This window comes from Lissotriton vulgaris, chromosome 6, assembly GCF_964263255.1.
Source record: "Lissotriton vulgaris chromosome 6, aLisVul1.2, whole genome shotgun sequence".
NCBI classification, from domain to species: Eukaryota; Metazoa; Chordata; class Amphibia; order Caudata; family Salamandridae; genus Lissotriton; species Lissotriton vulgaris.
Genome location: NC_141694.1, coordinates 257,565,733 through 257,576,056, shown reverse-complemented (window position 1 = coordinate 257,576,056; position 10,324 = coordinate 257,565,733). Strand labels below are relative to the sequence as shown.

The 10,324-nt window shown below is 45.5% G+C and overlaps 1 pseudogene; it reads left to right on the top strand.

The window, feature by feature from the left end:
- Window positions 1–379: 379 nt before the first annotated feature.
- Window positions 380–2,166, top strand: LOC147707108 (uncharacterized; annotated as a pseudogene).
- Window positions 2,167–10,324: the final 8,158 nt, after the last annotated feature.

The following is a 10,324-nucleotide window of genomic DNA, read 5'->3' as shown; positions in this document are numbered from 1 at the left end:
AGTCCTTAATAGCGAATTTTACTGATTCACTATTAAAAACTCAGTATATCCGATGTAGGTAAAAAATCGGTAAAAATTACTGATTCAGTAATAATAAGTAATAATAAGTAATAATTCGCGATTTGGAATAAATTGGTAAAAAAATTACCGATTCCCCATCACCAATTTCTTAATACAGATTCAGTAATTAGTGAATCAGTATTTAAAAAAATCGGTAATTGTCGAATCAGGCAATCCTGTGCTTCCTCATTACCTCTCAACCAAGAAGTGGCCACACCCTTGCAGCTGCACTGATCCTGAAGCTGTTTGAGAGGCAGGGAGCACAGCAAACAACCCAGGAGCAACTCTTTCAAGTGTTTGCTGAGAACACAGAGCAGATATGGACAACCAGGAAAGGGAAAAGGAGGCAGGTGAACACAAGAGGAAACATAAATTTAGTGAGAGGGAGCTGGAGGTCCTTATTGAGGATGTCACAAAGGACCATGACAAACACTTGGGAAAAATTATCTGCACGTGCCTGAATCTCAGAAGAATGCAAAACCAACAATTGAAGGACAGAATGCAGAACAATGTCATACATTCACCCCAGTAGAGAGATCTGGGCCTAAATCCATAGTTTTTTTGCACTCTCAGAAGAGGCAGATATGGCTGGCAATCCAGGAAAGGATTAATGCCATTGGAGTAACCCGGCGCTCCATTGTAGAACTAAAATAACTCTGGTATGACCTCAGGAAGTGTGCAAAGGAGAGGCTGGCAGAGAGAAGGAAGTAAGCCAACCTGACAGGTGGAGGGAGAAACACAGCACCTGCATTAACTGCCCTGGATCTCCTGGTGAAGCCCACCCTCCAGCTGGAGAGTGTGAGTGGGATTGGGGATGCAGACAGCTCAGCTAGAGCTGCCAACAGGCAAGGTAAGATGCATGCACAGCATGCTGTGCCCCCCACTCTCTAACCCCAATCCCCATTCCCCAATGAGGCAGTATGAATCCCACTCCAGTACATGTTTTACTAAAAACCAGCAATGCATTATGAGAGATGTAGTCAGAAGTAACACATATCATAACAGTCAGTCCACTGACATTTGACACACATCAACAATTAGCAAGCAGAGGACAGTCAGTTTGATTGGCAGTCATGAAATTTACTATTACGCAAATGCTGCCAGACAATTGAGCAAATGTACATTCTATCTCCACAGGCGAGCCATCGCGCAGGGCTGCAGAGGGTAAAACAGGAAAGGCACCCAGGAGAGAGAGAACACAGGAGGAGGAGGAGGTCCTGTTGCCTGCAGAGCACAACACCCCACCACCACCACCACCACCATCACCACCATCACCAGCATCACCAGCATCATCACCATCACCATAACCGACACCAGCACCGAGAGTCAGGAGGCATGCAGTGGCTAGCCTCCAGCAGATGGAGGTGTCCGAGGAGGACAGCATGGGAAGCCAACAGTCCACAGTGGCAAAGAATGCCAACAGTGCAGGCACACAGTCCCCCACTGAGCGCGCCCCCACAGCTGTCAGACGCCGCAGGGCAAGGGCAGCCAGTCCAGCTTCACAGGGCGGGGATCAAAATGTATTTTCTAGTCTTGAGGGGAACATGCTCAAGGTGCAGCGCTTGTAAGGCAAATCAATAAGGTCAGTCCAACGGCAGACGGACAAATGAATAGACACATGCTGCAAATTGAGAAGGGCATCAGCAGCATGAACAATACTGTGGCTGAGGGCATGTGGGACATGTCCGAGGCAGTGAGGCTGCTATACAACAAAATGGATGAGGACCGTTGGGCGAGGCGCAGGGAGAGGCAGAAACTGGACAACAACACTAAGGCGGTGAACCGCCTCTCCACTGCCACCTTTCTGCTCTACAGGCGCTCGGTGGCCATGCAGGAGGAGATGGCCCACTGCAGCCATGATGTGGCAAGGGGGCTGGTCACAGTGACCAGTGCACTGGAAGTGCTACAGACAAACTAGGTAGCCACTACAGGTGCAGGTGATAGGTGGGGGATAGTGAAGAGGCAACTAGCCGCAGTAGCATCATGCCCCCTATAACAGACTCCAGAAGGCGCAGCGAACGGCACAGCACTGCCACAGGACAGACTGCCAGTGAGGACAGTGTGCCCAGGGAATGCAGCTGTGCTGCGCGTGGGCGCAGGAAGTAATGCCATCCATGACATGGTATTGTGAAATGGGTAATGTAACCCATTTCGCCTTTGTAATCTGCATTTCATTTTGGCCTGGCATGTTAAGCCCTTCATGTTGTGGTGGTGTGCTATGCTGATTAAACAATGTTACTCACTTACAGTAACTGGCTGTATCTCCTTACTTACTTAGTTGCATGTGATCACAACCTGCCTGTGCCTCCCACCTGGTGCTGCTGCCACACCTGCTGTGCTGTGCTCTGGCTGTGGACAATCCTCACCCTCGTCCTCAGAGTCAGTTAGTTCCACTGCTGTTCCTTTCTTTGTGGCAAGGTTATGCAGCATGGCACATGTTGCTATTATTTTACAGCAGATGTTGGGCGGTAGTGACGTGCACCTCCACTCTTGTGGAGGCAGCGGAACCTGCTTTTTAAGTGTCCGAATGTGCGCTCCACAACGTTGCGCGTAGATTTATGTGCCACATTGTATCTTCTCTCACTTGGGGTGGATGGGTTGAGGTATGGAGTCAGGATAAATGCCCGCAAGGCATATGCACTATCACCTAAGTGAGAAAGGAAGTGTCATTAATAACAGTCACCAACACATTCATCCGAGGTATACATCAGGGTGTGTCACATTGATTTACCTAGCAGGTATCCTTTTCCAAATTCACCCCCAGCCAGATGTGTAGATCCCACTGTTCCTGAATAAGTAGGAGTCATGGGTACTCCCTGGAAATTCGGCTACAATGTCAGTGATGATGTGGTCCGCATTGCATATTACCTGCACTTTGAGGGAAGGTGTAGATTTGCGGTTCCGGTATATGTACTCTGTAGCTGCAGGTGGGTAGATTGGGATGTGTGTCCCATCAATGCACCCTATTACATGTGGGAACTGTGCCTTTTGGTAAAAATCCATCTTTGTTTTCAGCAGTTCCGCCTGTGTGCTGGGGAAGCGTATGTAGTGATGCATTCTTTGCATCATGGCACCCAGGAAAGTGTTGAAACAACGGGACAGGCAGTAAAGTGAAAACACAAAACAAGAAAAACCTCACACCAATTTAGAAAAAGAGAGAATATTTTAATGAAGAAAATGACAAAAAAATGTATTTACTCCGAGCAGTGGAACCGGATGTTATGGATTTTTTAAGTTTTTAGTTAAATCTAGCGCCTAAAGAATCAAAACGCTTACTGCAGTTATCTGGTTGTGCGAGACAGGGGCAAAGTAAACAATTGAGGACAACCGTGATGGAGCACGATCAGGAAAAATTAGGTAAATTGGGCTTGGTCTCCTTGCACCTTTCGACTTATAAGAAATTCTGAGAAAAAGTCCAGGAGATGGTAGAGTTCAGCAATGCAAGGCAGCCGGCTGTGACCAAGGAGGAGTTGTGGTTGCCAGGAAGTCTTGGTAAAGCTCTCCAGGATAGGAGGAAAAAGCTCTGAGTGAGTGACACCGGATTTCGAGGCTGAGGAGGTTGTCATCATTGATGTGGAGCCTGTCGCTGACAAGTCTGGTGATGATTTTAACCACCTGACTTTGAACTTTTTTGAAGTCAAAAATCTCCAGCAGTACAAAGCTGCTAGTCGCAGCCAAAAATGGAACTACGAGGCTGCTTACGTCACTCGGAGGTCCCGCTGAACAGGATTTGTTGCTGTGAGCAGAACATAGTGGAAGCGACCGCAAAGTCAGACCGACTGAAGATGCCCTTGGGTGGGTTGGCTAGCACTTAGGTCCCTTTCTTATGTAGTTTCTTCTGATCACTTTTAAGTTTAAGTAGTAGCAGCACCTCTAACACCACTACCAAGGATCCAGGACTTAGGGGGCAAGACTTGGTGCTAGAACTTGCTCCAGCAGAAGCCCGGTGCTGGTATGAAGGTCTCTGAAGCTTGTTATGTCCTTGTAGCTCACACAGGAGGCCAGCCAACCAGCCCTATTCCTGGGTTCAAGGAGATTGTCTTCTCTCATTCAAGCAGCAAGGCAGGCTTCAAGCAGCAAGGAAGTCCTCTGAAAAACAAAGAAGTCCTCAAGCAACAGGGCAGTCCTTTTGAATACAAGGCAATCCTTCTGTAAACTTTCACAGGTCCAGGACTGTACTGAAGAGGTGGTTTAGCAGCTTCAATATTTATATATTTGAAGTGGGGGGTGACATCATGACTACCCCCACATCTGGTTCTGGAACGTCTTTGGCTGGAATTTTACCTTCCAGCCAATGGGAAGGCGAGAGGGCGAAAAACACGCCCCGAATCTCAAATTGACCTTGTTTTTTTGGCCGCCTTTTATTTTGTCATTTGCCCCGACCTCTGGTGAGTGCTTGCTGCTGTCCTGCCTTTCTCCGTCCCTCCTCCTGCTGTCCCTGTGCCCGTCCCCCTCCCGCTGCCCGTGTGCCGTCCCCCCTCCCGCTGTCCATGTGCCGTCCCCCCTCCCGCTGTCCGTGTGCCGTCCCCCCTCCCGCTGTCCGTGTGCGCGTCCCCCCTCCCGCTGTCCGTGGGCGCGTCCCCCCTCCCGCTGTCTGTGTGCGCGTCCCCCCTCCCGCTGTCCGTGTTCGCGTCCCCCTCCCGCTGTCCGTGTGCCGTCCCCCCTTCCGCTGTCCTTTTGATACCTTAGTTTGGATTTTAGTTGCTTTTGAACAGTTTATGCTGACAGCTTATAAAACGTCTGTATGCAGTCACACAATCCCTAATGTTTGTTCTTGCACACCCTGTGAACGTCTGTAGTCAGACAAATCCAAATGTTTGTTCCCGCACACGTATAAACGTATGTATGTAGTTACACAAACACTAATATTTGTTTCTGCACACCGCATAAAAGTCTGTATGCAGTCACACAATCCCTAATGTTTGCTTCCCCACACACTGTGAAAGTCTGTAGCCTCAACTTGCAAGGCTGTTCCTGTATAGCCTATGGACGCGTGGTCACTCCCCTAGGGACTGTCAGTAGTCCCACACCCTGTGAAAGTCTGTAGTCACAGAAACCTTAATGTTTGTTCCCGCACACCCTGTGAAAGTCTGTGGACACACAAAACCCGTTTGTTCCTGCACAGCATGTAAAAGTATGCAGTCACACAAACCCCAATCTTTGTTCCCGCACACCTTGTAAAAGTATGCAGGCATGTGCCCCAAAAGGTGTGTTCTCTTGTACTATGTGAGAGTCTGTAGTCACGCACCGAGTGAGTCAATAGTCCATTCCCCGTGACAGGCTGCAGTCACACACCCTGTGAGTTTGTGACCCACATTGGAAGCGGTCTCCCACACACCCTGTGAATATGTGCACTCACACTTCCTGAGACAGTTTATAGCCACTCCCCCTCTGAAACTTTGTGGCCGCGTGTGCAGCGACACACAGTTTGAAATAAACAGTCACGTACCCCGTACAGTTTCTTCCCACACACCCAGTGACAGTTAGTAGACGGTCTGTCGTCGTACTACGCCTGTTGCCACCCCGGCCATGGACGAGTTTTACTATTTTCATTATTTACACAAAATAACGTCTTTTTATAGAGAATTACACAAAGATGCAAATGGAACACATTCCAAGTGTAACAATCTGAAGCATCCGAAAGCAGACAGTTTTGACATTATCTCGCAACCTCTGCTTTTCTGTTTCCAAAGCAAGTATACAAAGAATTCCACGCCTAAAGCCAGCGTGTTCGGTTTCTTCCTCTCCCACAGGCCAGCAGCACCTGAACACCTCTACACAAGTAAATTGCGCATCCCCCTGTACACCTGGTGTGAGGGTGCTCAGCCTGCCACCCGGGTCTTGTCTGACATTCTGTCACATACCGGAAACAACCAAAGTGCGCCCCCGCACAGAGAGCTGCTGGGTACCAGTGTCCATGCCAGGGAGGACGCTGCCCATCACCGGGCCCGCTCTGAGAGCTGGTAAACATCTGGGAGGAGACTTTATTAACTCTTTCTAGAGTTCTACATAAATAAAATTGTGTCCATCCATTCTGCGTGGTGATGCCGCTATCGATTCCTCACTCTGCTTGCCCTGTGAGATTCTCAGGCCATGTGATATTCTCACCCCTCACATCCGCTGGTTATGGGATATTCTCATGTTTAAAACTGCTGCCCCTGTAATATTCCTATCTCTCTTAGAGCTGGTGTATGATATTCTTAAATCTCATTCCTCACATCTGCTGGTTACTAGATATACTTATGTGTCACGCCGCTGGCCCAGCAATATTGTAGATGGCCGGGAGATATTCAAATCACTAACAGTGTTGGCCATGTGATAATATCGTCCCTCATTCTTATCTCTCACCCCGCTGGCAGAGTAATATTCTAATCGTATAGTTTAACTGGCCGTGTTCACACTTCTGACAGTGTTGGCCGTGTGAGAATCTCAACCCTCACACTGTTGGCTGTATTAGTCCTTTCCTTCCTGCTCATGTTATACTCGCTCACGCTGCTGGTCCTGTAATATTCTGTTCTCTCACACGGCTCGTCCAGTGGTATTGTTATCCGTCACACTGCTGGCCGTGTGATATTGTCTTTGGGAGCAGGGGGAACGAGTCAGAATGCATTTTTGTGGATTCATTCCACAACTCATCCTCCTGTAAATGAGGTCATCTCAAAAACTATAACTTATCCGGATTGAGCATATTTCTTGTGAATACTCTGCCATACTGTAATTGAGTTCCATACTCTTTGCCACCTCCTGGAGTAAGCCTCGACTGCTCCATATTTCCACTTTTGGGAGAGAAGTTTACAAAATGAGTTACTGTTCTACAAATGGATGAAATAGTCTTAAAACCCGAAAAGTAATTGCACATGTCAGTATCCACTGTAGATACTGTCCAATAACCACCTACAGCCACCAACCAAAAGGAAAGTTCATAGTCTTATGTCTTTCTCCTATTATAAGAAAATATTGGGGGAGTTTAGAAGCAGGCTCAGTGTAGGTAGCAATTTGCTTCAAATAAATCTTGACTATACCCCTAACAAGCCCTAACATGGCAATGTAAATGGCAATGCCATTTATTTATCTGTTTTCAAAACCAACACATAAATACAAATGTTGTCATTTACAATGCCAATAGCTCTAACCTTTCCAAAGGCGAAACCATTGCATTGTAAATGCTTGTTCAGAATTGTGATGTAGAGTCAGACTTAAACATTGAAAAGGGTTTAACGTTACAATTAATTTGAGCACCAATTGGACATTCCTATCACTTATCAATCAAACGTTAGCAGTTATTAAATGTAATAACGTAACCCAATGTTATCCAATGGAAGAGATTGACCTCACACTAGTAAAAAACAAATGTTAATGTTTTTCACTGCCAGGACATGTGAAAGTTAAAACCACATGTCCTGCTTTTTAAATACAATGCACTGTGTCCTGTGGGCGATTTAGGGCCTACTTAGGGGCAGCTCACACCCTTTAGTAAAAAGTATGCTACTCATGAAAGGGGTATGTGTGGATGCCAATAGTAACTCATAACGTTGTCCTGGAGAATAACTCAGCATTGCCTAGATTTTAATTAATTTAAATTAGTATAAATACGCACAGTTGTAGGTGTAACTTTATGTTCACGCATATTTATGCTTTGACTTCTATGTTTGGGAATCAGGAGATGTTTTTTAAACATTGTAATGACTTTGTCTTATTGCTCTCTATGTAAAGAGGGAATCGTAAAATGCCTATTATGACTAGAGTTGTAAAAATCTGGATCGCAGTGATTGGCTTTAAGATGTGGGTAACTCGTGAGTGCACACAATCAGGGGCATATGAACAAGGGGATTGTGCCACCGGAATGTCACTTTTACTGATGTTCCGATGGGGCAATGCCATGCTCCATATTTTTTAAAGTAGCATTAAGCCACTTTTTGTGCCTTAACACCGCTTTGTAAATATGGTATCCTTTCACGCAAGTATCTGCGTGAAAGGGGCGTGAAATGGATGTTGCTGTGGGCGTTCCACTCCAATACCCATTGCTTTTTGGCGTTGTCCCAGATTTGCCCCAGGCCTTAGAATGGCGCAGCAATTAAAAATTATTTTATTTCCCCTTGTTTTTGCTTTTCTATGTGTGCTGCATTATGCAGCACATATTGAAAGAGCAAAATGCCATTAATTATTGTTTTTGTGCATGAAGGTGCCCCATCATGCACATAAACAATCATTAAATAATGGCTCTTTGCTACTTCTAGGTGTGCTGCACCATGCAACACACATAGAAGTAACAAACCGCCATTATTGATTGTTTATGTGCATGAAAGGACACCTTCCTGCACATAAACAATCATCCCTTCAACACAGGCACCCTTGCACTATGGCACATGTGTATCTTGTGTTTGCACTAGGCAGCTATTTTTATCGCCAGCGCTAGGGAAAACACAGTGGTGCACCGTATTCTTGTAAATACGTCTCATCCTTGCATTTTGAAAATGGCGCAGCGCTGCAAAATTTGCCACCATGCTTCGCTATTTCCTTGTACTTGTGCCCCTCAGTGTCTTATTTAAAATTAACTGTTTAAGTGAAGTACATACTATGAACATAGCTTAGTCTGTTTCAAGACCTACACACAGGCCACAGCTATTCAGCAAGGAGTTCTCCTGCATTTTTTTTAAATTACCAATTTAATTGAAAATTATAGCCCTACTCGCCAGAAGAAACACTAATGTAGCCAACCATGACTATAGGTAACGGAGAAAGTGTGGTGAAGAGGTGATGAGCTAATCGTAGTGTAGAATAAAGAAAGACGGCTTCAAGTTCGTAGATGTTGGAGACCAATGGGAGGCCGGGGATTCCTGCTTGTTTTTACAGTAAAAGAAGTTCTAAACAAAAGAATTGCATACATTCGAGGATGCTCCGAAGTAACCATTGTTAAAAATACAATCTATCGATGAAGTTTAAAAAACATGTTTTTATTCCAATAATGTACATTTTAAATAACAAAAACCAGAGATTCTACGAATAAATCTTGCATGGAGCAAAACAGTTTTTGATAATATACATTTTTTGGTAATTAAACAGCCAGATTGAGAACGGTCACCAGGAAATGTCCAGGTCTGTGCAACAGTTTACACAGTTAGCTTGGAACATTGTGAAACCCAAACTCCCACCCAGCATTAACACCCCTTTTCCGAGTTTCCCACTGCAAGGTCATATACAAGATGCAGAAAATAATAACCTATCAAGCTGTGTGATCATTATGTATTTCACATTCCCTACCAATCTGAAGGTAATTGCTTTCAGTAGAGTTATGTGTGCTGGGGAAATGTTCAGAGCGAGAGCGGGGGAGAATAGGGGGCAATCTGACATACTTCCATTGCCCTCAGGGACTCCCTTGACCCCTTTCTCTTTCTTTCCACAGAACATCATTGCACGTGAAACAGAGGGACCTGGGACAGATTCCTTCCTAAAGACTTCAATCTGGAAATTACCCATAAATTAGCCGATGAAAGTTATTAAGACTCTACTTTCCCCAAAGGTTTCCAAGTTGAACAACTGAAAACCTATATAGCTACTTCGTTGAGAAGGGAAGTGACTTCATCTGAAAGTTAGGAAATATTTCAAGGAGACATCTGGGCACAGCTGGCTGAACCCATGGGCACACCGTGGCCCAGGCAGCGGTGCCTGCGAGTATTCTTCCATGACCGAGAGGCTTATTGCCGGAAGTATTGAAACCAAACACCAATAGTAGCCTTTTTTTACAGTGGCATGTGAGCTGCTCATCCATCACGAAGGTGTGAAATAAATCATTCCGTGAATACTACAGATCTCTCTGGCAGTTCATTCACCACAAAGTTGTTGAAATCCTTTGGGGAGTCTCCCTCTGTGAGTGATCCACTGCGGCTTCACAGAAAGTAATGCCTCTTTGAGAAGCTTGTGTAATGATTTGGAGCCAGATGTATCAAAGAGTTTTACCCATTCTGTGTCTATTGGAAAATGTGTTCGTACATATGGCCCTAGGTCCAGAAAATGCTGCTCCCATAGAATAATCCACTGCTTCTCCCCATGGTTAGTAGTGAATGTGAGTTATTCTGCTCAGACTCATATTCTCAAATATTCCGCAGTCGTGTACCAGTGGCGGTAAAGCTTTTGAAAGAATCGTCAGGGGTGTAAAGCGCAAGATACAATCAATTATAGTGCAGTAGACTTTGTTTTGCTAAAATCCATCACAATCTACATTGGTTGATTACTTTTTTCGAAGAATACACGTTTTCCTGGTTTT